Below are 24,924 nucleotides of genomic sequence, written 5' to 3'. Positions count from 1 at the left end.
GCCTCACTCGGGAAGCACAAGGGGTCAGGGAGTTCCCTTTCCTAGTCAAAGAAAGGGGAAACAGACGGCACCTGGAATATCGGGTCAGTCCCACCCCAATACTGCGCTTTTCCAACGGGCCTGGAAAACGGCACACTAGGAGATTGTGTCCCGCACCTGGCTCGGAGGGTCCTGTGCCCACGGAGTCTCGCTGATTGCTAGCACAGCAGTCTGAGATCAAGCTGCAAGGCGGCAGCGAGGCTGGGGGAGGGGCGCCCGCCATTGCCCAGGCTTGCTTAGGTAAACAAAGCAGCCAGGAAGCTCGAACTGGGTGGAGCCCACCACAGCTCAAGGAGGCCTGCCTGCCTCTGTAGGCTCCACCTCTGGGGGCAGGGCACAGACAAACAAAAACTCAGCAAGAACCTCCACAGACTTAAAGGTCCCTGTCTGACTGACAGCTTTGAAGAGAGTAGTGGTTCTCCCAGCACGCAGCTGGAGATCTGAGAACGGACAGACTGCCTCCTAAAGTGGGTCCCTCACCCCTGAGCAGCCTAACTGGGAGGCACCCCCCCAGTAGGGACAGACTGCCACCTCATTCAACCGGGTACTCCTCTGAGACAAAACTTTCAGACGAACTTTCAGACAGCTGAATTTGTGGTCTCACAAAAATCCGCTGTTCTGCAGCCACCGCTGCTGACACCCAGCCAAACAGGGTCTGGAGTGGACCTCTAGTAAACTCCAACAGACCTGCAGCTGAGGGTCCTGTCTGGTAGAAGGAAAACTAACAAACACAAAGGACATCCACACCAAAAACCCATCTGTACATCACCATCATCAAAGACAAAAAGTAGATAAAACCACAAAGATGGGGAAAAAACAGAGCAAAAAAACTGGAAACTCTAAAAAAAAGAGCACCTCTCCTCCTCCAAAGGAACGCAGTTCCTCACCAGCAACGGAACAAAGCTGGATGGAGGATGACCTTGATGAGTTGAGAGAAGAAGGCTTCAGACGATCAAACTACTCTGAGCTACGAGAGGAAATTCAAAACAATAGCAAAGAAGTTAAAAACTTTGAAAAAATATTAGAAGAATGGATAACTAGAATAACCAATGGAGAGAAGGGCTTAAAGGAGCTGATGGAGCTGAAAGCCAAGTTTCGAGAACTACGCGAAGATTGCAGAAGCCTCAGTAGCAGATGCGATCAACTGGAAGAAAGGGTATCGCTGATGGAAGATGAAATGAATGAAATGAAGAGAGAAGGAAAGTTTAGAGAAAAAAGAATAAAAAGAAATGAACAAAGCCTCCAAGAAATTTGGGACTATGTGAAAAGACCAAACCTACGTCTGATTGGTGTACCTGAAAATGATGGGGAGAATGGAACCAAGTTGGAAAACACTCTGCAAGATATTATCCAGGAGAACTTCCCCAATCTAGCAAGGCAGGCCAGCATTCAGATTCAGGAAATACAGAGAACGCCACAAAGATACTCCTCGAGAAGGGCAACTCCAAGACACATAATTGTCAGATTCACCAAAGTTGAAATGAAGGAAAAAATGTTAAGGGCAGCCAGAGAGAAAGGTCGGGTTACCCACAAAGGGAAGCCCATCAGACTAACAGCTGATCCCTCAGCAGAAACTCTACAAGCCAGAAGAGAGTGGGGGCCGATATTCAACATTCTTAAAGAAAAGAATTTTCAACCCAGAATTTGCTATCCCGCCAAACTAAGCTTCATAAGTGAAGGAGAAATAAAATACTTTACAGACAAGCAAACGCTGAGTGATTTTGTCACCACCAGGCCTGCCCTAAAAGAGCTCCTGAAGGAAGCACTAAACATGGAAAGGAACAACCGGTACCAGCCACTGCAAAAACATGCCAAATTGTAAAGACCATCGAGGCTAGGAAGAAACAATAGCAACTAACGAGCAAAATAACCAACTAACATCATAATGACAGGATCAGATTCACACATAACAATATTAACGTTAAATGTAAATGGGCTAAATGCTCCAATCAAAAGACACAGACTGGCAAACTGGATAAGGAGTCAGGACCCATCAGTGTGCTGTATTCAGGAAACCCATCTCACATGCAGAGACACACATAGACTCAAAATAAAGGGATGGAGGAAGATCTATCAAGCAAATGGAAAACAAAAAAAGGCAGGGGTTGCAATCCTAGTCTCTGATAAAATAGACTTTAAACCAACAAAGATCAAAAGAGACAAAGAAGGCCATTACATAATGGTAAAGGGATCAATTCAACAAGAAGAGCTAACTATCCTAAATATATATGCACCCAACACAGGAGCACCCAGATTCATAAAGCAAGTCCTCAGTGACCTACAAAGGGACTTAAACTCCCACACAATAATAATGGGAGACTTTAACACCCCACTGTCAGCATTAGACAGATCAACGAGACAGAAAGTTAACAAGGATATCCAGGAATTGAACTCAGCTCTACATAAAGTGGACCTAATAGACATCTACAGAACTCTCCACCCCAAGTCAACAGAATATACATTTTTTTCAGCACCACACCACACCTATTCCAAAATTGACCACATAGTTGGAAGTAAAGCTCTCCTCAGCAAATGTAAAAGAACAGAAATTATAACAAACTGTCTCTCAGACCACAGTGCAATCAAACTAGAACTCAGGATTAAGAAACTCACTCAAAACCGCTCAACTACATGGAAACTGAACAACCTGCTCCTGAATGACTATTGGGTACATAATGAAATGAAGGCAGAAATAAAGATGTTCTTTGAAACCAACGAGAACAAAGACACAACATACCAGAATCTCTGGGACACATTCAAAGCAGTGTGTAGAGGGAAATTTATAGCACTAAATGCCCACAAGAGAAAGCAGGAAAGATCCAAAATTGACACCCTAACATCACAATTAAAAGAACTAGAAAAGCAAGAGCAAACACATTCAAAAGCTAGCAGAAGGCTAGAAATAACTAAAATCAGAGCAGAACTGAAGGAAATAGAGACACAAAAAACCCTTCAAAAAATTAATGAATCCAGGAGCTGGTTTTTTGAAAAGATCAACAAAATTGATGGACCGCTAGCAAGACTAATAAAGAAGAAAAGAGAGAAGAATCAAATAGATGCAATAAAAAACGAAAAAGGGGATATCGCCACCGATCCCACAGAAATACAATCTACCATCAGAGAATACTACAAACACCTCTATGCAAATAAACTAGAAAATCTAGAAGAAATGGATAAATTCCTCGACAAATACACCCTCCCAAGACTAAACCAGGAAGAAGTTGAATCTCTGAATAGACCAATAACAGGTTCTGAAATTGTGGCAATAATCAATAGCTTACCAACCAAAAAGAGTCCAGGACCTGACGGATTCACAGCTGAATTCTACCAGAGGTACAAGGAGGAACTGGTACCATTCCTTCTGAAACTATTCCAATCGATAGAAAAAGAGGGAATCCTCCCTAACACATTTTATGAAGCCAGCATCGTCCTGATACCAAAACCTGGCAGAGACATAACCAAAAAAGAGAATTTCAGACCAATATCCTTGATGAACATTGATGCAAAAATCCTCAATAAAATACTGGCAAACCGAATCCAGCAGCACATCAAAAAGCTTATCCACCATGATCAAGTGGGCTTCATCCCTGGGATGCAAGGCTGGTTCAACACACGCAAATCAATAAATGTAATCCAGCATATAAACAGAACCAAAGACAAAAACCACATGATTATCTCAATAGATGCAGAAAAGGCCTTTGACAAAATTCAACAACCCTTCATGCTAAAAACTCTCAATAAATTAGGTATTGATGGGACGTATCTCAAAATAATAAGAGCTATCTATGACAAACCCACAGCCAATATCATACTGAATGGGCAAAAACTGGAAGCATTCCCTCTGAAAACTGGCACAAGACAGGGATGCCCTCTCTCACCACTCCTATTCAACATAGTGCTGGAAGTTCTGGCCAGAGCAATCAGGCAGGAGAAGGAAATAAAGGGTATTCAACTAGGAAAAGAGGAAGTCAAATTGTCCCTGTTTGCAGATGACATGATTGTATATCTAGAAAACCCCACTGTCTCAGCCCAAAATCTCCTTAAGCTGATTAGCAACTTCAGCAAAGTCTCAGGATACAAAATTAATGTACAAAAATCACAAGCATTCTTGTACATCAATAACAGACAAACAGAGAGCCAAATCATGAGTGAACTCCCATTCACAATTGCTTCAAAGAGAATAAAATACCTAGGAATCCAACTTACAAGGGATGTGAAGGACCTCTTCAAGGAGAACTACAAACCACTGCTCAATGAAATAAAAGAGGATACAAACAAATGGAAGAACATTCCATGCTCATGGGTTGGAAGAATCAATATCGTGAAAATGGCCATACTGCCCAAGGTCATTTATAGATTCAATGCCATCCCCATCAAGCTACCAATGACTTTCTTCACAGAATTGGAAAAAACTACTTTAAAGTTCATATGGAACCAAAAAAGAGCCCGCATCGCCAAGTCAATCCTAAGCCAAAAGAACAAAGCTGGAGGCATCACGCTACCTGACTTTAAACTATACTACAAGGCTACAGTAACCAAAACAGCATGGTACTGGTACCACAACAGAGACATAGATCAATGGAACAGAACAGAGCCCTCAGAAATGACGCCGCATAGCTACAACTATCTGATCTTTGACAAACCTGACAAAAACAAGAAATGGGGAAAGGATTCCCTATTTAATAAATGGTGCTGGGAAAACTGGCTAGCCATATGTAGAAAGCTGCAACTGGATCCCTTCCTTACACCTTATACAAAAATTAATTCAAGATGGATTAAAGACTTATATGTTAGACCTAAAACCATTAAAATCCTACAAGAAAACCTAGGCAATACCATTCAGGACATAGGCGTGGGCAAGGACTTCATGTCTAAAACACCAAAAGCAATGGCAACAAAAGCCAAAATCGACAAATGGGATCTCATTAAACTAAAGAGCTTCTGCACAGCAAAAGAAACTATCATCAGAGTGAACAGGCAACCTACAGAATGGGAGAACATTTTTGCAACCTACTCATCTGACAAAGGGCTAATATCCAGAATCTACAATGAACTCAAACAAATTTACAAGAAAAAAACAAACAACCCCATCAAAAAGTGGGCAGAGGACATGAACAGACACTTCTCAAAAGAAGACATTTATGCAGCCAAAAAACACATGAAGAAATGCTCATCATCACTGGCCATCAGAGAAATGCAAATCAAAACCACAGTGAGATACCATCTCACACCAGTTAGAATGGCCATCATTAAAAAATCAGGAAACAACAGGTGCTGGAGAGGATGTGGAGAAATAGGAACACTTTTACACTGTTGGTGGGACTGTAAACTAGTTCAACCATTGTGGAAGTCAGTGTGGCGATTCCTCAGGGATCTCGAACTAGAAATACCATTTGACCCAGCCATCCCATTACTGGGTATATACCCAAAGGACTATAAATCATGCTGCTATAAAGACACATGCACACGTATGTTTATTGCGGCACTATTCACAATAGCAAAGAGTTGGAACCAACCCAAATGTCCAACAACGATAGACTGGATTAAGAAAATGTGGCACATATACACCATGGAATACTATGCAGCCATAAAAAATGATGAGTTCATGTCCTTTGTAGGGACATGGATGAAACTGGAAAACATCATTCTCAGTAAACTATCGCAAGGACAAAAAACCAAACACCGCATGTTCTCACTCATAGGTGGGAATTGAACAATGAGAACTCATGGACACAGGAAGGGGAACATCACACTCCGGGGACTGTTGTGGGGTGGGGGGAGGGGGGAGGGACAGCATTAGGAGATACACCTAATGCTAAATGACGAGTTAATGGGTGCAGGAAATCAACATGGCACATGGATACATATGTAACAAACCTGCACATTGTGCACATGTACCCTAAAACCCTAAAGTATAATAAAAAAAAAAATTATGGAAAAAAAATAAATAAAAAAATAAAAATAAAAATAAAAATGTAGTTTCCCTGACCTTAACTCTTATAAATGAACAGCATTAAAAAACAAAACTAAAACTATAGAACTGTGTAAAGCTTCCCATGTAAACTGCATGCATATTTTAAACATTCTATTTTTCTAGTAACTTTATAAGTGACAAATCTTTATACTACTAGATAATATTTCCATACTGTAAGATAATAACATGTACTGAAACATTGAAAACACAAACTACTGGCAGAGAAAATCAGTTTGACTTAACGAAAACTGAGGTACAGAATATTGTGAGATAAACAGAATAGTTTTATTTCAGTAATTCACATTCTATGCGTATCATATAAATTGCTATGAATGCAATCCAAAGAAGATATTTACTATGAGAGTAATAATAGTAAGAGGCAATAAGGTTTGGAGGATGGAAATTAGAATAGGGCTTGAGAAACAAGCACAGGAATAAATACTATCACTGAAAGAAACTCCTATCTGGAAAGCAAGCAAGAGGATGTAGGCCCAAGCACAGTAACTATAGTAAGAATATATATCTCTGGCCCAAGGAATATCCCAATTAATGCCACTGTCAGGACTATGGGCAAATAAAGTAATGAAAGCAAAGGCATACACAGTATAAGTAACAACAAATGGGAAATAAAAAACATAATAATTTCAATGCAGACAGGTGCAGTGGCTCAAGCCTGTAATCCCAGCACTTTGGGAGGCCAAGGCGTGTGGATCACTTGAGCTCAGGAGTATGAGACCAGCCTGGACAACATGGCAAGACCCCATCTCTACAAAAAATACAAAAAATTAGCAGGGCGTGGTGGCACATGCCTGTAGTCTCAGCTACTCAAGAGACTGAGGCAGTAGGACGGCTTGGGCCAGGGAGGCAGAGGTTGCAGTGAGCCAACATTGCACCACCACTGCACTCCAGCCTGGGCAATAGAGCCAGACCCTGCCTCAAAAACAACAACAACAGCAAAAAAATATAATCTCAATGCTGTTCCCAAGAAATGCCCAATACTTTGATGAACTTCTGAGACTAATAGACTAAAGAAGGGAATGGGGAATAGGCAATAAAAGGATTTTATAAAACTGAAGCTACAGGGCTCTGATTTATATAATAGGACTAAGGCTGAGGCATATAAAAATGATTAATCGGCTGGGCTCAAGCCTGTAATCCCAGCAGTTTGGGAGGCGGAGGCGGGTGGATCACCTGAGGTCAGGAGTTTGAGACCAACCTGGCCAACATGGTGAAATCCCATCTCTACTAAAAATGCAAAAATTAGCTAAGTGTGGTGGCAGGCAGCTGTAATCCCAGCTACTCGGGAGGCTGAGGCACGAGAATTGCTTGAACCAGGAGGCGGAAGTTTGCAGTGAGCCAAGGCCATGTATGCCATTGCACTCCAGCCTGGGCAAAAGAGTGAGACTCAGTCTCAAAAAAAAAAAAAAAAAGATCAATCATACATAATAAAATAGTAAAAGGGCTGTATATAAGTTATAAGATATTCCAAATTAATAGTTTAGGGAAAAAAACATGTAGTATATTTAAGCCATAGCTAAGCCTCCAACTTGTGGGGCTTTCTGCTTCCCTATTTGCCCCACTGTGTAAATAAAGCTTTTAAAAGCTTTATTGAGGCCCTATCTATAAGGGCCTCAATCTGAGACACTCATAAATCCTTCCCAGAAAATACTTATAAATACCTTCCCACTTTAAACTGCTACAGTTTTTGTTGCTTTGTCACAGTAAACACTGATTACACTGAGAGAGATGATTTACCATTTATGTGATGTATCTGATATCTTCAAATATTATATGTTATACTATGAAGTTTATAATAAAAGTATGCCAGTTTCACCTAGTAGAATAACATCCCTTAATAGGAAGATAACATATTTTGTGTCTTAGAATGTCCAGTATATTGGAATACAATGATAAAACCACTTTCGCTCCACAGAATATCTGAGTCACATGGGTACATCATTCCTTATATTCCACTTGCCCATCTTGGTAAATTTCCACATCACTGTCAAAATTAACAACATCATTCTTACAATACTAGATTGACAATTTAGGCAAAATTAGTATATCCTCTCTTGTGTTGTCTCCAACATTAAATCACAAAGTTCTGTCAATTCTCTCAGCAATCTCTGAGAAGTCTCAATTCTCTATTTGGATTTTATTTCTATTTATAAATCTTTGTCCAGGTCCTCATCTCCTATGCTTGGGCTTAGCAACCACTCTAGTCCATTGTATATGTAAAACTAGATCTGTAAGAAATTTTTTTTTTTAATTGCCAATTGGGTACTATCTTGATTATTTGAACGATGAGTTCAATAGAAGCCCAAACCCCAGAGTTATGCAATATACCCATGTAACAAAACAGCACATGTGCCCCTTGAATCTAAAATAATTTCTTAAAATTAAAAAAAAGAAAAATGTAAAAGAAATGTTTTCATTTAATCCATTCCTTCCTAATTAACTCCTAGAAGAAGTGTTTTGTTTTTGTTTTTTTAATTCTCCAGCTAAACAAATTTAAAATGTATATGCAAGGCTCTTCGCCAATTTCTCCCTGTCCTTCCTTCCCCAAGCCTCTCATAAGGTCTGTGGTACTCTACTTTTCAGGCTTCTCTGCCAACTCCGTATATGCACAGCATGCATACTTTCTTCAGATTTTTATCAAAATTCACATCCTTTAAGAATACTTTCCTAAGTTCACCCCATTCTGATCATTTCTCCTTTAAAATTTCCTGATTTATATGTTATGTAATAATTGTTCATATGCTTTCATTTTTTTTCCATTCTGCCCTTAAAGATTCCAATATAGCAATATATTCCTGGCCACAGCAATGAATGTTTCTTTTATAACTTGTTACTATTCCTTATAATAATTTCAATTTTTTATAGCTAATTTCATTTACGAGAATGCTGAATTTTCCCACTGAAGTTAATCACTTAATTGGTTAATGTTATGTGTCAATTTAACTAAGTCATTGTACCCAGATATCTGGTCAAACACCAGCTTAGCTGTCTGGGACAAGGTATTCTTTAGATGAGATTCACCATGGAATACTATGCAGACATAAAAAAGGATGAGTTCATGTCCTTTGTAGGAACATGGATGAAGCTGGAAACCATCATTCTCAGCAAACTATCGCAAGAACAATAAAACAAACACTGCATGTTCTCACTCATAGGTGGGAAATGAACAATGAGAACACTTGGACACAGGAAGGGGAACATCACACACCAGGGCCTGTCGTGGGGAGGAGGGAAGGGAGAGGGAAAGCATTAGGAGATATACCCAATGTAAATGATGAGTTAATGGGTGCAGCACACCAACATGGCTCATGTATACGTATGTAACAAATCTGCACGTTGTGCACATGTACCCTAGAACTTAAAGTATAATAATAAAAAAAAAAAACAGAGATTCACATTTAAATCAGTAAACTGTGAGTAAAGCAGATTATCTTTCATAATATGAGTAGGCCTTATCTAATCAGTTGAAGGCTTTCAAGAGAAAAAGACTGAGGTTGCCCAAGGAAAAAGGAATTCTGCCTCAGGACTGCCTTCAGAATCAAGTTGTAACATCAACTCTTCCCTGGGTCTCCAGCCTGCCAGCCCACTCTACAGATTTCAGACTCTCCAGCACCTACAATTACTGAGCCATTTCCTGAAAATCTTCCCCAGCCCCAGCTCCTGCCACAAACACAAACAATACTCCTATTGATTATGGTTTTCCAGATAACCATTGGCCAATACAGTATTCTCCAGTTTAAAATCTTGTTCAGTGACTATAGAGGATCCAAGATAAGCCCTCATGTCTCACAATTGATTCATTCATTTAAAAAATATTTGCATGTCTGCTGTGTGCTACATTCTGAGGATTCAAAGTTGATTTAACTGATGTCTCTGTTCTCAAGGATTTGAGGGAGATTTAGTTGAGATAAGAGATAATTAAAATAACATGTAAACATCATAAGGTTATAGGTTATGAGCTCAGGATACTATTCATGGGAACAAAGGATGTATAATTGAGGTTCCTATACCAACTGAACCCTACTTCTCATAGGTAAAACACTGTTCATCACATATTGACCCTTGGAAACCAATTATATACCCTAAGCATATAAAGTAAAACCACAAAAGCACAGTGTGTAAAAACAAATGCAATATAAATATTACATTGTTAATATTCCTTTTGGATGATTTCTTTACATGAGCAGAACTGGCTAAGGAATCTTAAAATAGGACTTAGAATATTGAAGAATCTTGTTCCAGTTTGAAAAGTCAAATGGATTAACAGGGATTGGAAAGACACACAAAACCTCACAGTTCATAAACCTCAAGCATACCAGTTAAAATGAATATTGTAGAATGGCGTAAGTCTTTAATTCTTTGAAATGTAATAGCCCATTAAATCATAAAATCTTTATTTTGAAATCATCTTAAGTATACACAAAAATGATTAAAATTTAAGTTTATTTAAGAATACTCTCAATTAATTTGCTGTAGCCTTTGCACTTGTAAGTATGCCATCTTATATTACTAAATATAAAAATTCAGGATCTAGGTTTACAATGTGAAACATAACCTCTAAATTAAAACATTTAAAAAATCACTAACTTAAGCCTGACAGTCAAATCTTAATCAAACAGTACAAAATGGTAAACAAAACAAAGATTTCTTTTGGCTTTGGTCCTATATTTAAATTAGGAGATTTATTTAATTCCTAGTAGTTTGAGAATTTCTTAACTCTGTGAGACTACTATGCTAAGGACTATTTTATAACAACTGCTGTCAGTATTACTGTATGGCATTTTATTCTTTAGGTTAAGTAATCAGAAAAACATTTCCCAATATTAACTAAACCGATATTATTAAATGAACACAGTCTTATAATTTTCCACAAGTATTCTATAAGATAAATTTGCTTTGCTTTCTAGAATCACTTAATCATAGAATCTTGGTGTAGCCAGCCTCCATTTTTACAGACGCCACAAGTTGTGATCCACCCAATGATACTGTAGTTTAATCCTTGTCAAATTAGCAGGGGACACAATGGGGCTCTTTTGGTATCCCAAAACCAGTAAAACCTACATTTCCATAAGCAGACACACAATAAATCTTTGTTAAATGAATAAATGAAATGCTCACAGGTCTGAGATTCTTATAGTCTGAAATCTCATGATCTTACTCCTAAAAGTCTACCTCAACACAGATGCTGTCAAAGACAGATTTTCCTCTGCAACTACAGGGGCTTCCATATACAGTGTAAGAACATACACCATATACAGCAAGGAGATGACACAGTATCACATTACCACTTCATGAAATAATTGAGGCAAATTATCAGAGATCTCTATTGTGCCCATAAAAGCTTTGTATTCAAATACTAATACCTGCTGCTTGCCTAGTTGAGAGCTCAATAACCTCTGTGCAGAGGCTGGAAGGCTAAAAAGGCCCTAAAAAACAATTAGGACACCAAAAAACCTCATTGTGTCCCCTGCTAATTTGACAAAGATTAAACTACAATTATCAGTGGGTAAATCACAACTTGTGGCATCTGTAAAAATGGAGGCTGGCTACACCAAGATTCTATAATTAAGTGATTCTAGAAAGCAAAGCAAATTTACCTTAAATATTCTTTTGGAAAGTATGATACTTCAGAGGTCCTATAAAAATGGTTTTTAACATTGTTTAGGTGATGGAAAGTGTCAAGACTCCAATAAAGTTACAGATATTTCATCTCAAAAGAATTCCCACATGGATAAAACTTTATATATAATATCAGGAGATTTAATGAGCCTCTGAAGTGGTCCATGAAACTCATGTAAGAAACTTCTGTTTTGTAAATTTAAATAGAATTCAATACATTGGAGGTGTGCTAATAAGTTTGAAAACAAAGCAGTACTTTCTACCTAATTCTTTTGATTTTTAAAAAACAAGTTATATTTATTTTAAATTTCAGACAATAGCAAAGATGAAGAGGTGATTTTACAACTATCAAATAGAAACATGGTTTTGAAGAACTGAAAAATATTAGCTTAGATAATTGAACTGTGCTGGTAAATCAGAGTTCCAGATAAGTGACAATCAAACCATTATTATTACATAAATATCAATCCCAATTCTAATAAAACAACTATAAGAAAAATATTTATTTAGAATCCCAAAGTTAAACAAACATTTGGCCCATTTAATTTTCTTCAATGAGACAATCCATTTAAAGATAAGACTTTAATAAAAACACAAAACTAAGTATAAGCAATTGCATTACTATAATGGCTTAAATTTCTGAAAGATTAAACATCAATCATATATTTTAAAAGTGAAAACAGTCTCATCACATCCTAATTTATAATCAAGGTTGGTTAAGTATGTTGACCTACAACATTAATTTGTTCAGTATTTGTATTTCTAAGGATAAAATTTAAAATGCTTTCAAATGTATCAGGAAAGAAAGCTGAGAGGGCTGACATCACAGAGAAGGAAAGAAGTAACAATTACACAATTCTTTAGAGGTTAATTAAAAATAGGCAAGTAATACCGATGTTAAGATTTTTATAAACCATCTGCACGACAAACCAAAAGGATGCTAATATCTGCTCTTGTAGTTTAGTTTCCGATGTACATCTTTTGTGCAAATTTCTCCTAGGATTTCTCTTGTCTAAAGAGTATCCCCAGGGAACCAGCAAGAAGAAATTCTGTGATTATGTTCTGATGCAATAAAGGCAAAGACCTTTCTAATCCTGAATTTGAGAAAAATAATGACTCTGCCCCAATTGTGACAGCAATACCCCCATCAGGAACATGAAAATAAAATGGCTATAATTTCTAGTATATTCCTTTTGTCTTTTCAGTTGAACGATACCTAATTTTCTTAAAGTTTTTTTCAGTAAGTTATGAAATCATAAATTAAGCATGTTTCATTATAAATTACAAATTACCATTTATTGAATTCACAAAAGGAAAACATTTAAACAAGCTTATGTAACATATTTACAGCAACATGAATTCTGGATTCTTCAACGTTCCACTTATAAGTTATTATACTTAGGAATTATGAATCTAGTACTGTGTTTACTTGAATAATTGTACATTTCGTTCACATAAATTACACTGTGAAAGGGATCAGGAAATGAGGCAAATATCAGGATCTTAGTCCACAGTAATCTTTATAATTCTAATTTATCTTCTAGATTCTTATTTCTGTTTATCAAAGAATGGTACACTTCCTAAAAATTGCAAAGATAATCAGTAGCAGAGTTAAGTTAGAAGAATCTAGATTTAATGCTTCTCTCCTCTTCAGCTGTTTTAGTTTTCTAAGGAAGGCTACTTAAAGCTGAAGATACATATTGGGTGAGGCCTTATAGGGCAGACTTCATATGTGAATACCTGTACGCATGACAACAGGAATTCAAAGAACCAGGGTTTTACTCCCAAAACTTGCCACTAACCTGCTTTTGTGACACCAGGCATATAACTTGTAAGGGACTTAGTTTTTGCCACCTGTAAAATAAAGATGTTAAATGTGATCTCCAAGGTCATTTCCAATTAAGATGCTTGTGTAAGTCCACATTTATGTAAGTATATGAATAACAGAATTACAGTAAATCCATGTGAGAGTATGGACATAGGTATACATGTAGGAAGGGCAAAGAAATGTGTAAAAGAAAATAAACATTCAATGTTTACATCTGGAGTTTCCTTTCACAGGCAGGGTTTAGACTTTCGATAAAAGAAAGGCCCGGAAGACCCACTACTCTCATCCAAATTCCCATCACCCTCCTTTTATGCCACTGCTATACTAATATCCACAAGCAGTATAACCTAAGAGTGTGCTTTCCCCACAATATAACCATTCTCATATCCAGTCCAAGGTAGACTGATCCAGTCTATCTCAATGAGGGTTGACAAGCTTTTCTGTAGAGAGTTTATTATAAATACAGGTTTCCTTTCCCTTCTCAATAGTGCCATCTGTCAAGACAGTGCTTGCTGCCAACGTTGACTTCTAACAAATTACTTACTCTGGCCCTCTGACAAGAGCCAGTCCTCGACTCTTCTTGATCCTGGCAAATAAACTCCTGGTACCACTGTATCAACTTTTTATTGCGACTTAACTCCTTTTTCCCTCATTAATTCAAAGCTACGACTTCACGACTTCATCCATCTTGAACCCCAAATGTCAGTATTACTATCACTCACCATTGGCCCAGAAAGATGGTAAGAAAATAGAAACAAAAAAAGAAGGAGACAGAGACAAGGTAGGTTCAGGTGAAGGACAGGTGAATGGTAGTATTACCTCCCTTTTCTAGACTCTAAAAAGGAACCGGGTGCTACCTTATTGTTAATTTAAATTAAAATGTCTACTTCAGTGGGAACAGAGAACATTTCACTTTATGCAAAGTGCTCCCTAATGAAAGAATTATTATAACAGGGGGGAAAAAAACCTCAGTAAGCTTTTTTATTATGCTTTTATCTAGATCACTCTGCTTCCAGCTGTGAAACTGACTGATGTTGTTAAAGCTCCCAAGGAGCCTCTACAAGAAACCATGGTTACTGGTTCAAAACAGTACCCCCCCAAAAAAAATGAGGGGATAGCAATTTGGAGAGACAAACAGTTTTCTTAAATTTCATCAAATGAAGCTATAGCAACAAGGAGTAAGCTGATGGCTGGGCAAAGGCTTCAAGATGATAACTTCTCTAAGAGCCATCAGGGTGCTTGATCTCTCAGCCCAGAAGGCCCAGCACCTCAAGGGATCATTTTACCTTACCCAAGAGTGATCCCCCAAAGCTAATTTAGTTATTTACTATGGACAATATCTTATAAACTCAAATAATTTTCTCTTCACAAGGTCACTGAGTTTGCTTTACACAGAAGCTTACTTGGAAAAAAATTAAGAGCGCAAGGTTGCTTAATAAGTGTATGAATCTGAGCCTAAAACGGTACCTACCGTTTTAATATAAAGCTGCCTAAGTCATTCTTACCCATCTTTTTCAAAAAGTTTTCATCAAATGCTCGTCTTTTCAAACCCCTTAGCGACGTTTTCAGTTATTAAATAATTCATTCCTTTCACATTTGAGAACCTATCATGTTTCAGGCACTGTATGAGACACTGGATATATCACAATAAAGAAAACAGACAAAACTCAAGCTTTTATGGAGCTTATAAACTAACGGAGAAAAGAGACATTAAATACATAATTGCAAATTGTGTTAATGTGCTAGGAAGAAAAAAATAAAAGGTATTTACTGGGATTTCAAGAAAACTTTCATTTTTGAAGAGATCGACTCCTCACAGCTATCGATGGTGGGTAATGGATACATAGAAATGGTGATGGATTCATCATACTCTCTACTTTTGTATGTATTTATAAATTCTTAAAACAAAAATGAAAGAAATAGGAAGAGACCTGAAAGATAAGTAGGTGTTAAAGAAGCAAAGTATGTCAGAGAAGAGTGTTCTCTAGGCCAAGAGAAGAGTAGATGCATCAATTCAGAGAACTGGGGAGTTTGGCATATTAGAGGGATTGAAGGAAAGATTAAAAGATAGCCTGGCCTTTAGAAACTATTTTTTAAAAGCCCCACCAAAAACTAAAGAACTGTCACATCCACAAGCTACAGATGGCAGATATTCCAAATAGTAATAATGGAAGCTAACTTTTTGAGCCTTCACTAAATGCCAGGCAGTGTGCTAAGAGTTACTACACTTTATTTCATAGATGTCTTAAAACAATCTATAAGAAAGATACAATTTTTTCCTAGTTTGCAGGGGAGGAAACTAAGGCACAGAGAGATCAAGAAACTTGCCTAGAAATGTCTGATTGCAGAACCTGTACTTTTCCTTAACTACAATCATATATACTGCTTACCACATGTCCAGCTGACATTATTATTATGTTTTACTTAAGAGTTCTAAATTCTTGGTCCATTTCCACAATTAGCTTGGGCTTTGTGCTTAAATTATTTCATCTCTTGCTCATTTCACAAGATGGGATAGTAGATTATATATTAAGGTCTTCCCAGCTTTTAATGTACTTTTCCAATTACATTACTATTTTTTATACCAGAAGTTTATACTTACAGTATTTTATAGATATGATATAATTTAGGCAATTATCTAAATTTCGATAATTTATTAATCATTCAACAAATACAGGTCACCTTCATGACAGGTGCTCCACTAGGTGTTAGGAATACAGTAGTAAGCAAAATAGTTCAAAATCTCTGCCTGCATGGTATTTATAACTCAGTGAGAAGAGACAGACAATAAATAAAACAAATAAACAATACAGTATGTTAGAACATGGTAAGTCCTATGGAGAAAATAAATCAGGAAAGGAGCACAGGAATTGCTGATTTCCCCATGCCTATCATGAGCAGGAATTTGTTGGGCACTAGGGCAAATAAAGACAAGCAATGTCTGATTCCCTGCATTGAGCTGACTACAATTTGGTAAACACAAATATGAGGAATTCTACAAAAGACAAATACACGAAGTGTCATGGGTCCACGCAGGGAAGAGGTACAAGGCAGAAGAAATTGAGTTGCAACCTGGATTTTACTCTCTTGAAAACTAAAAAGAAAAAAAAATTCCTAAAAAGAATGTGAGACATATATATTAAATCCACATTTCAAAATTTTGTAAAACCTTATTTATAAATATTTTAAGAAGATTTGAAAAAACAGACACACTATTTTCCTATTTGAGAAAACTATAATTAAAAATATCAAAGTTATAAGCTTAATACAAATCAAATAACTACAATATGTTTTAGAAACATAATCTTATAAGAATCTCTACTACAATTAAAAAAGTAAATGTAAGAAAAGCCAAGGAAGTCTTGAGAAACGGGAGTACTGAGAGTAGACATGCTCTCATGATTATGAAAAGATACCGACATGCTTTTCTCATTTGCTTTTCCTTCCACTGACTTCCCTCCTATTCTATGAGTAGCGTCCATATCTTTGGTAGAGTTTAAAAATAAAAAGAGAAAGAAATAGTTAATATTTACCTTATGAATTAAAGAAAGAATTTTACAGTAAGATAAAAGTTTTTGAAAGTCTGGTTTTCCCAAAGAAGGAATTTGTTAGATACTAATATTTTCTGGCCAAGATTGAAAGAGTAGCATTATAGTTTCTTCCACAGTACAGAGCAGATATCCCTTCTGCTCATGACAGTTAGAACATGGGGCCTGTCAATTAGGGTAGAAAGATGATATAAATTAGAAAAAGTATAAATTATAGCCCCAAACTCCTGATTCTGGACGAAGGATTGTGGGATTAAAAGGTGAGACACAGACAGAAGATGCAAGTGACCAATACTCCCATCATCTTTCAGGCAGAGGCTGCAGAAGAAAAGAATGTGTGACGGAGTAAGGAAATCTGGGAGCTAGAACAGCCAGCTTCACTTCCCACTAAGACTGTACAAAACAACTGCCTTCCAGGAACTTCCCTGCCACATGGTGCACGTGCGCACAAACACACACACACTTTCTCTCTCTCTCTCACACACACACACACCAACCTTTTTCCTCTCCCTATGCCTACTCAACAGAAGCTGGAGATAGCCACACCAAAATATATGCACAGAAACACAGGAAGATTGAGGAGGAATGTGAGATCAGCTCTGGCATCTCCCTTATTTCTCATGTGCCATAGAAGGTACATTTAGGAAATGTACCTTAGGAAATTTTTGTGTGCTCTAAAGTAGTACGGGAAAGGTAACTTAAGATACAGATTGACGACTTTGCCAGAGGGACAAAGTAATTCCATAGCAAGAGGCCTGGAAGAGAGAAACCTGGCTCAGGGGGCCAAGCCAGACTTCAGGCTATCTGTGACACGAGGAAAGATGGCCAATGCATCCTAGGAGCAAAAAGAACAGGTCTCAGACAGTTCTGGTAGTACCTCAAACGACAGTTCCGGTAGTATCTCGGTGGCCACAATTCCAGGGAGAGACTAGTAAGAAACCAGAGAAGATAGCAGATAGACTGATAGTCTTGGTGTGCTTCCACCACTACAAGGTCACACAAGCCAACCCGTAAGTCTAGATTCTGTTGTGGGCAGGTCTGAGGAAAGCGACAATATTTGAACGAGTAGTATCCAGAAGCTGAAATATCCAAACAGAACAATTTAAATTATTGGATAAGACCCAGTTTACCAGATGGCAGTTAAGCCTGGTACTCTTCTTCCAGCCATCCAGTGACCAGGGTTCATCAAAAGGAAGAGATAAGAAAAATAAAGAAGCTATATTTTCTTTGCACACCTGAGTATGAATAAGGTGTGATCCTACTACAGATTTCATGATGATTATTATATCTGAGAATTCAACAGAAATACCTTGCACATTAGAAACCAGTATCACCTTAACAGTGGACATTCAATTGAAGATGGCAGAGTGAGCCCATTCATCTACCTCTTCTCCTGCTGAAGACCTGAGGTCAGAAGGGCCTGGGAGTATGGGCAGGCCACAAAACAACTGAGTGAAAAAACACCAATGACGGCCAGTACAACTCTAATGATAAGTGTCAGCCATAGCATTTATCATGAGTCTAAAGTCTTTGTCTGAGGGCTTATAGTGTGAACTTTGAAATGGAGATAATAGCAGGCTAAAGACAATCTCATTGGAGAGAGGGGGGAAAAAGGAAGGCAACTCAGAACTAATCAGAACTCTCCCTGCAGAAAAATTCCTTTCCTACAGCAGAAACCGAGGGACAGGGCCCTGCTATTAGCCTTGTCTCTGCAAGTGCATGATAAGAAAAATGAGTTCAGGAACGGTAGCTCACGGCTGTAATCCCAATGAGACTGAAGTGGGAGGATTGCTTGAAGCTGGGAGTTCCACACCAGCCTAGGCAACATACAGAGACTCCACCTCTACAAAAACAGAAAAATTAATGGGTATGGTGGCGAGCACCTGTAGTCCCAGCTACTTGGGAGGCTGAGGTGGAAAGTTTCCTAGATCTTGGGTGGTCAAGGATGCAGTGAGCTATGATCGCACTGCTGTGCTCCAGTCTGGGTGACAGAATGAGATCCTGTCTCCAAAGAGAGGAGGGGAGGGGAGGGAAAGCCCACCTCTCACTCACCACAGCAAGCGGGAAGCCGACTGCAGAGTCCCATGGTCAGCCATGATGCTCAGTGGGTTAGACAATATTTTGTAAAGGGGAATAATGAGCTGTACAGAATTACACCAGTTTCCAAGATTTCAAGAGCTATCATTCAACTATCAGCATCAAAATAATTTAAGGTGTTTATGTGCCCTACTCTAGACTTACTGAATCAGATTTTTGTCCATGGGACCAGGAATCTACATTTTACCTGGGCCGCCAAGCAATGGCTATGCACATTCAAGTAAGACAACCACTGATTGTGACCTTTACTTGAAAATACTGTAAAGAAGAAAGCTAACAATCACTGGCCACTTAATAAAAACCAAGAGAAGCAATAAAGTGAAGAAGTAGAGACACAATGACCCAAAGAAAATACAGTAAGGCAACAAAAATAAATAAAATATTCCTAACTTTATTGGTATCTTGAGAGAGATTCAAGAGGCCAATATATCCACAGAACAACAACAACAAAAATCTGTTCTTATAATAATCAAGGAACAAGAGGAATTTTGGGAAAATAAAAACAAAAATTATTTTCAAAATGAAATAATGTGACTTTCAGTGAATGTCAAGATGGAATAAGCCCTTTACAGCCTATCTCCCTCACTGATTACAACTAAAAACTCTGGGCAGAATACTAAAAGCAACTTCTTGAAAACTGAAAAATAACAATGTCAGGTGCATTGGAGAAGAAAGTCAAAATATGAAGAATAGCCAATACGACGGTGAGTTTACTATTTTTTTTAAATCCTTCCTTTATCTACCACTTTGACCTGAGGGTGGGTAGAGTCCCAGAATTAGGCAGCAGACACACATGGCAAAACTCCAGGAGAAACCCCCTCTTTCTAGTGGGTGTAAAACAAGCATCTGTGGGCTACAGTGTGTGGTTTGGAGCAGTACGAGGGGAGTTCTCACTTTCTTTTCTCCTTTTTTTTTTTTTTTTTCTTCTCTGCTGACTCTGCCTCAAAGCCAGTCTAAGTTATGAAGCTGCACTACTGAGGCAGCACATCTGAAAGCCTAAGAGAAACCTGTCCTTCTATCCTAAAAAACGGGAAAGGGGCCAGGGTAGTAAGAAGAATATGGGAAGAATCTTCACTATGTATCTCTGGGGGCATAACAGTGGGGGAGGGGGACACTAAGACTCTTAAGAAAAAGAAACCCCTACTACTAGTGAAAGGACTAGGAAAACTAGGAAAAGAGGCTGCTGGGAGCCAGACAGCATAAGGAAAGTCTCTGAGAGGACAGAGATCTAATTCCAAGTTGCATATGTGTAGAAAAAACATAAAGAAGTATAGCAAGCTGGCCAGGCATGGTGGCTCACGCCTGTAATCCCAACACTTTGGGAGGCCAAGGCAGGCAGACTGCTTGAGCCTAGAGTTTGAGACCAGCCTTGGCAATGTGGTGAAACCCCGTCTATACAAAAACAAAAACCAAAAATTAGCTGGGCATACTCTCGGGCTGAGGTGGAAGGATCACTTGAGCTATGGAGGCAGAAGTTGCAGTGAGCTGAGATTGTGCCACTGTGCACCTGCGGTCCCAGCTGCTAGGAAGGCTGAGCTGGGAGAATCCCTTGAGCCTGACGGGTAGATGCTGTAGTGAGCCCAGATCATGCCACTGCACTCAGCCTGAGCAAGAGAGGAAGATTTTTGTCTTAAACAAACAAACAAACAAAAAGGCTCAAGCAATTCTCACACCTCAGCCACCCAAGTAGCTGGGACCACAGGCACACACCACTGGCCCAGCTAATTTTTTTTTTTTTTTGAGACGGAGTCTCGCTCTTTCGCCCAGGTTGGAGTGCAGTGTGGCACAATCTCAGCTCATTGCAAGCTCCACCTCCCGGGTTCACGCCATTCTCCTGCCTCAGCCTCCTGAGTAGCTGGGACTACAGGCGCCCGCCACCACGCCCAGCTAATTTTTTGTATTTTTAGTAGAGGCGGGTTTTTTCCATGTTGCCCAAGCTGGTCTCCAACTCCTGAGCTCAGGTGATCCACCTGCCTCAGCCTCCCAAAGTGATGGGACCACAGGCGTGAGCCACCGCCGCTGGCCCCAAATGAATCTTTAACTCAATGCAATCGTAATTAAAAATTTGATGAATATATTCTCAAGTAAATTTGGAAAAATATCAAAGAATAAAACAGTTTTGAAAAACTAATAAAAGAGGACTTTAAAGCTACAATAACACTAAAAATACATCATAATTATGCTGTGACAGATAATTAGATCAAAGGAACATTAATAGAGACAGAGAAATACACGTGTATATGAAAATCTTACATTGGGTAAACTATACTTTGAAATCTTGGTAAAAATGAAACATTTACTAAATGCTATCAGAACTAATAATCTAGATTTCTACATATCATTTATAAAAATTATGAAAGATTAAATACTTAAAAATATTTAAAGAAGATGAAAGACCAATAGCCAATAAGCATATGACAAAAAGAAGTCAAAAAACTGTAACTTAAGTGGCATTCCTTTTTTAATCTTTTAGATTGCCATTATGTTAAAAAAAAATCTGTGAATGTGTCTGCATTCACTGAGATGTATCAAGCATTTGGAAATTTCTACACTAAAAAAAGAGAAAAAATGTAGAGGAAAAAGTAGATCTGAATACTTAAACATTTCAAAATTTCTATACATAAAAAAATCACAAAGTAAAAAGGCAAGTAGAAAGGGTAAATATATTTGCACAAAACATGACAAATATTCTTAATATATTCAAAATTCATATATAATGCTATAAAAATTGGTAAGACTCCAATGGATAAGTGGATAGAGAACTCTAAATACAACAAAGAAACAAATTAAAATGAAATGCACTTATCTACATGCCAATTTAGCAAACACTAGGGTGGGGGAACACCCAATGGGATAATGTGGTGAAGCAGGCATGCTCACTTGCTGACAATGAGGAAAGGTTGACACAATCTTACTAAGGAGCAATTTGACATATTAAGAAGAAAGAACCTTAAAAAAAGCCGACAGTATTATTAAAATTTGGGAAAGTCTTCAATTCTAGCCTCACATTTGACAGCTGCATTACAAGAAAAGTCACATACCATTTTGAGCACCGGTTTCTTCAATGTAAAATATCAATACCAGCCACTAATTCACAGAGTTGTAATATTTAAATAGAAACAAAGCCTGTAAAAATGTCTGAAAAACTGCAAAGCACAGGGTTGCCCAAGGGTCTGTGAACTTCAGGAAATTTTTGAAGATCTTCAAACTCTGACTGAACATGTGTGAACGTTTGTGAAAAGATATACACAGCTTTAAGCAGACTCTCAAAGGGGCCCTGATCCAAAAGAAAACTGAAAACCACTACAGGCATGGAAAATAAAAGAAAGAATTTTCTTCCCAGTGTCCAACTGTTGCCTGACACACTATAGGCCCAAATTAGGAATTCACTATAAAAGTCCAGATAGTATTTAAGATGATATTCAACTTACCCTGTTAATTTCTAAGCCCCTCAGAGTAGTATTTAGTGATTTCTGAGGAGATTAATTCATTCTCTGATATAGCTGTAACTGGAACCTGAAATTAGGAAAACAGTGAAGTCAATCAATTGGATCTACTTGGATCAATCACATGAAATTAATGTAGTCTACTTTGGAAAATGGGTGGGGGGAGCAGTAAATAAATTTAATATATTTAAAGTACTATTCTGAACTCAATATATGCATAATTAGTATATAAACTACACTGGGACATTTCTCTTGAAGCAAACAAAAACAAAATTGTATATATTTTAATAAAATGGAATATAGAAAATTAACATTCTACAAAATACTTTTTATCATTTGAAAAATAATAGCTTTTTAAAAAATTGACATTTAGTAACTATATTTATGGGGTACAGTGATATTTCAATACATATACAGAATGTGTAATAATCAAATCAGGTAATGGCATATCAATCACCTTAAACATTCATCATTTCTTTGTGTTAGGAACATTCAAAATCCTCTCTTCTAGCTATTTAAAGATACACACTAAATTCTTGTTAATGATAGTCACCCTACGTTGCTACAGAACACCAGAACTTATTCCTATCTAACCTATAATTTTCTATCTGTTATCCAACCTCTCCCAATACCTGCCTCCCGATTACCCTTCCTGCCTTTAGTAACCACAATTATACTCTCCACTTATACATGCTCAACTTTTTTTTAGCTCCCACAATATGAGTGAAAATGTGCTATATTTGTCTTTCTGTGTCTGACTTATTTAACTTAATATACTGTCCTCCAGGCTCATGCACGTTGCTCCAAATGACAGGATTTCATTCTTTTTTATGGCTGAATAGTATTTCATTCTGTATCTATATCATATTTTCTTTATCCATTCATCTGTTGATAGATATTTAGGTTGATTCCATATCTTGGTTACTGTGATATGCTGCAATAAACATGGGAATATAGATATCTCTTCGACATACTGTTATCCTTTACTTTGGGTAAATACCTAGTAGTGGGATTGCTGAAACACATGGCAGTTCTATTTTTAGTTTTGAGGAGTATCCACACTGTTTTGCATAATGGTGGTTCTAATTTACATTGCTACAAATAGCGTATGAGCACCCTTTCCTCCACATCCTTGCCAGCATTTATTTTTTGTCTTTTTGATAATAGCCATTCTGAGGTGAAATAATCCTCATCATGGTTTTGATTTTCATTTCCCTGATGATTACTGAAGTTTAATATTTTTTCCATATATTTGTTGGCCTTTCACATATTCCTTTTGAGAAATGTCTAGTCAGATCATTAGCCTATTTCTTAACTGAATTATTGGCTTTTTGCTGTTGAGTTTCTTACTTATTTTTGATATTAATCTCTTATCAGAAGAATAGTTTGCAAATATTTTTTCCCATTCTTCAGGTTGTCCCTTTACTCTGTTGATTGTTTTCTCTGCTGTGAGGTTTTTTAGCTTGATATAATACCATTTGTCTATTGTTGTTTTGTTGCACCTGTGCATTTGAAGTCTTAGCTATGAAATCTTTGCCCAGATAAATGTCCTGAAGCATTTCAGATTTTACATTTAAGTCGTAAACCAGTTGGAGTTGATTTTTATACACGATGAGAGATGAGGGTCTCGTTTCATTCTTCTGCATATGGATATCCAGTTTTCCCAGCCCCATTTATTGAAGAGGCTTGTCTTTTCCCGAATGTATGTTCTTGGTGCCTCTGTTAAAAATCAGTTGGCTATAAATATGCAGATTTATTTCTGGATTTTCTTCTGCTCCATTGGTCTATGTGTCTGTTTTTATGCCAGTGCATGCTGTTTGGGTTACTACTGCTTTGCAGTATATTTTGAAGTCAGATAATGTGATGCCTCCAAGGTCCTCTCCCACCCCTCAGGAATTCTTTGCCTATTTAGGATCATCTGTGGTTTCATACACATTTTAGGATCTTTTTTTCTATTTTTGTGAAGAATGTCATTGGTATTTTGATAGGGCTTGTGTTGAATCTGTACATTGCTTTGGGTAGTATGGTCATTTTGACAATATTAGCTCTTTGTTAATCCATGAACATGAAATATGTTCCCATTTTTTGTATGTCCTCTTCAATTTATTTCATCAGTGTTTTGCAGTTTTTATTGTGGAGATATTTCACCTCCTTGGTTAAATTTATTCCTAGGTGGGGTGTTTTGTAGTTACTGTAAATAGTACTGCTTTCTTTTCCAGGCTAGTTCATTACTCATGTATAGAAATGCTACTGATTTTTGTATGTTGATTTTGTATCCTACAACTTTACTGAATTCGTTTATCAATTTTAAAACTGATTACAAAAAAGTGGAGTTTCTAGGTTTTTCTATATATA

The 24,924-nt window shown here is 37.6% G+C and overlaps 1 protein-coding gene across 9 annotated transcripts in view; it reads right to left on the bottom strand.

Moving 5' to 3' along the window:
- NCOA1 (nuclear receptor coactivator 1) overlaps positions 1 to 24,924 on the bottom strand; it is a 291,562-nt gene that overhangs the window by 177,443 nt on the left and 89,195 nt on the right. For 7 of the 9 annotated variants that reach the window (XM_032172384.2, XM_032172388.2, XM_058426445.1 and 4 more), the window contains one exon: positions 22,555 to 22,639. The exons of 1 other annotated variant lie outside the window; for it this stretch is intronic. The gene's annotated coding sequence lies outside the window, so the exon portion shown is untranslated. Of the gene's footprint in view, positions 1 to 13,452; positions 13,505 to 22,554; positions 22,640 to 24,924 lie in introns of all 9 variants that reach the window. One more of the 9 variants, XM_058426443.1, reaches the window with a different exon arrangement.

Source organism: Hylobates moloch, unplaced genomic scaffold (assembly GCF_009828535.3).
Source record: "Hylobates moloch isolate HMO894 unplaced genomic scaffold, HMol_V3 SCAFFOLD_13, whole genome shotgun sequence".
Lineage (NCBI taxonomy): Eukaryota > Metazoa > Chordata > Mammalia > Primates > Hylobatidae > Hylobates > Hylobates moloch.
Note: the sequence above shows the minus strand (reverse complement) of the source record. Positions and strands in the feature narration are given on the sequence as shown.